The sequence below is a fragment of the Protobothrops mucrosquamatus genome, unplaced genomic scaffold (genome assembly GCF_001527695.2).
Source record: "Protobothrops mucrosquamatus isolate PMUCROS unplaced genomic scaffold, P.Mucros_1.0 scaffold8472, whole genome shotgun sequence".
NCBI lineage: Eukaryota > Metazoa > Chordata > Lepidosauria > Squamata > Viperidae > Protobothrops > Protobothrops mucrosquamatus.
In genome coordinates this window covers 15,609-19,650 of record NW_015394267.1, presented here as the reverse complement: position 1 = coordinate 19,650, position 4,042 = coordinate 15,609, and positions in this window count along the sequence as shown.

Below are 4,042 nucleotides of genomic sequence, written 5' to 3'. Positions count from 1 at the left end.
GGATGTCCTTCAGTCAGAACTGAAGAAGCTCCTTGGATGAGAAGCGAAACGTCTTCAAGGAAAAATAAAGTCCAGTTGCCTTTTGGGGAAGAAAAAAAAAAAGCACTTTGGGGACATTTGATCTGCTAGCATATTTCTTCTTGAAAAAGCTCTCTGGCTTTTTGAGAACAGCAAGCAGGACTCAGTAGTAGGTGGCCAGTGTAAAAAGCAAACTCTGCACGGTGGCCACAATAAAAATGAAAAATAATCTAGTAGCGCCTTTTCCACCTTTTATTAAAAGGCATAAGCTTTTCCCAGGCTCCTTCTGTTGTTGATAGGCTGGAATGTTTCACATTTTCTCATTTGTAAAGTGTGAAATGTGCTGCTTTGTGAAACTGATTCTATTTTGGTCTCCTTGGAACAAAACTTAAGTGTGGCAAATTGCCCTGGGTTGGTATATTTTCTATTTATCAGGGATCCTTGGTGCTCTCTGAGTTTAGTTGTTTCCTTTCAGACGTTTCATGACCCAACTAGGGAAGGGAGGGGGGATTGCTCTTTTTCTATATACAACTGGCTTGCCCTACAGAGCAAGTCCCCCTCCCACCTGGCACTGATGATGTTCCCTAGTTGGGTCATAAAACATCTGCTAGAAAACCACCCAGCTCAGAGAGCACCAAGGACCTTCACAGTCCTCCTCCCTCCTCCTCCTCCTCCTCCTCCTCCTCCCCCCTCCCTCCCTTCTAGCACTGATGATGTTCCTTGATTTGGTCATGAAATGTCTGCAAGAAAACAACCAAACTCAGAGAGCACCAAGGACCTTCACAGTCCTCCTCCCTCCTCCTCCTCCTCCTCCTCCTCCTCCTCCTCCTCCTCTCTCAAATCCTGCTCCCTTCTAGCATTGATGTTGTTCTCTAGCTGGGTCATGAAACGTCTGTAAGAAAACCACCCAGCTCAGAGAGCACCAGGGACCCCCCCAGTCGTCGTCATCTTCTTCTTCTTCTTCTTCTTCTTCTTCTTCTTCTTCTTCTTCTTCTTCTTCTTCTTCTTCTTCTTCTTCTTCTTCTTCTTCTTCTTCTTCTTCTTCTTCTTCTTCTTCTTCTTCTTCTTCTTCTTCTTCTTCTTCTTCTTCTTCCTCTTCCTCTTCTTCCTCTTCTTCCTCCTCCTCCTCCTCCCTTCTAGCCTTGATGATGTTCCCTGATGTGGTCATGAAATGTCTGCAAAAAAACCACCCAGCTCAGAGAGCACCAAGGACCCCACAGTTCTCCTCCTCCTCCCCCCATCCCAAACTCCACTCCCTTCTAGCACTGATGATGTTCCCTAGTTGAGTCATGAAACGTCTGCTAGAAAACAGCCAAGCTCAGAGAGCACCAAGGACCCCTCATTGCAACCTGGGCTGCAAATATTCTGATCTGTTACATTTAGCTGTGCATTGTGTATACAAGTTAGTTGCTCCGTCACAGGGAACCACAGCCTCACACCAGGCGCACCTGAGGTGCGTGTGTGCATCTGTGGCTGTGCTGGTGGCCTTGTGTCTCCTTAATGGATGGGCTGGGCCCCATCATTAGCCAGGTTGGTGATTAAACTCTGCTTCAGAAGTTCTGTCTGGTTAGTTTGGTGCAGGGATGAGCAACGATGGCCTTTTTGCAACCTGCAGACTTCAACTCCCAGAATCCCCGGCTGGCTCAGGAATTCTGGGAGTCGAAGGCCACAGGCTGTAAAGGGTGCACAGTTGCCCACTGCTGGTTTTTGTTGAGACATTTGTGCCATTTTGCATTCTCCAGAAAAGAAGGAATACTTTGGCGGCCCCCCCCCCCCCCCCCCCGTATATTTTCTGTTCCCTATAGCTGGATCTGACAGGAAGGAACTTTTGGCTGGCGTGCAACATCGATGGAAACCATAATAATATATAACTAAATCAATATCCATGCCCAATTAAAAATTAACCACAGAAGCAAAGCTTAGATAAAAATGGAGTCGCACTGAGTGGGATGAAAAGCAAATCGGAATAAAAAGGTTCGTCCTTGGCTAAATGGAGAAGCAGCCGAAAGGGCTAATGACCGTGACCCCGGCCGAATTGACGTGAGGAGGGTCTTGGTTGGGGGATGTACGTAAAATGAAAAACCGATAAAGCAGAAAGGGGAATTTTAGCCCAAGTTTGGGACACTGAGGGCTTCGAAGGCTCTCTCAGCTGGCATTTCTATACAAGTTGTCCTCAACTTATGACCACAGCTGAGTCCAAAATTTGCACTGTCAGGCAAGACAGTTGTTAAGTGAGCTTTGCTCCATTTTATGACCTTTCTTGCCATAGTCGTTAAGCAAATCACGCAGTAGTTAAGTAACACGCTTGTTAAGTGAGTCTGTTTGCTCGTCAGAATGGTTGCAAAAGGGGGTCACGTGACCATCATAAATACGAGCCAGTTGTCAGGCGTCCGAATTTTGTTCCTGTGACCACAGGAATGCTGCAATGATCATAAGTGTGAAAATTGGTCGTAAGTCACAATAAATGAATGGTGTAAGTCGAGGACTGCCTGTAGTTAGTTACAGGTATTCCTCGACTTATGCCCATTATTTACGACCATTATTTAGTGGCTGAAGTAACAAGGGCACTAAAAAAAGCGACTTACGAACATTTTTCACCGTTAACGACCGTTGCAGCACCTGATGAGAATTCACACGCTTGGTAACCGACTCGTATTGATGACGGCTGCTGCATCCCTGCGTCACGTGATCCCGTTTTACGTCCTCCGACAAGAAAAGTCCATGGGGGGGGAGCTGGATTCGCTCAGCAACCGCCCGACTCAATAACTGCAGCGATTTGCTTAACGACCGTGGCAAGAAAGACTCGCTTAAGAACTGCCTTGCTGCGCCTTGAGAAGTCTGGGTGTAGGCTGGGGGATTCTGGGAGTTGAAGTCTAGAGCAGAGATCCCCCCAACCTTGGCCACTTTATGACTTGTGGACTCCAACTCCCAGAATACTGGGAATTGGAGTCCACAAGTCTTAAAGTGGCCAAGGTTGGGGACCCCTGCTGTAAATGAATCCCTGTCTAATCTTGCTTTCTCCTGATGAGGACCTCTAAATACATCCAAACCCACAACTCATGAATATCATGGGCAGTTCTGGCCGGGAATTATGGGAGTTATCATCACCACACCTCTGAAGGAGATCTTAGGCTGAATCTTATGCTTGGGATTGGTCTAGGCCAGGGGTAGGCCGCCTTGGCTCTTTTATGACTCGTGGACTTCATCTCCCAGAATTCCTGAGCCAGCATGGGGGAACTGTGACCCCTTCATGACTTATGGACTTCAACTCCCAGAATTCCTGAGCCAGCATGGGGGAACTATGGCCCCTTCATGACTTGTGGACTTCAACTCCCAGAATTCCTCAGCCAGCATGGGGGAACTATGGCCCCTTCATGACTCGTGGACTTCAACTCCCAGAATTCCTCAGCCAGCGTGGGGGAAACTATGGCCCCTTCATGACTCGTGGACTTCAACTCCCAGAATTCCTCAGCCAGCACGGCTCAGCTTGGAAACCTCTCCCTTTCCCCTCAGCGTGCCTGGCTGAGGAATTCTGGGAGTTGAAGTCCACGAGTCATAAAAGAGCCGAGGTTGCCTACCCCTGGTGTAGGCCCTGTTTACCATGGCCATTTCCAGGCGTGGGGACTTCAACTCCCAGAATTCTCCTCAGTGGCCACAGTGGCTGAGGGATTCTGGGAGTTGAAGTCCACAAGTCATCAAAGGGCCAAGTTGGAAGACCCCCTGGCCTAGAGAAGTCAGAAATGCCCCCCCCCCTCCGCCGCCTTAGGGGTCTCGGCCCGCGCTTGGAGCCGCGGGGACTTCACCTCCCAGGCTGCCCAGCCCGCATAGCGCAGCAGGGGAATTCTGGGAGTTGGAGTCCGGCGGCCTACAAGAGCCTTCCCGGCCCTGGCAAGCCTCCGTGCCGCGCTTCCCCTGCTGGCTGCTCGGCGGGGCGAGGCCGGCGACGGCGGCGGCGTCTGCGGGGCGCCTCGCAAGGCCCGGCCGCCCGCCGCTGACGTCCGCCTGGCTGCCGGCCCGGCCAGGG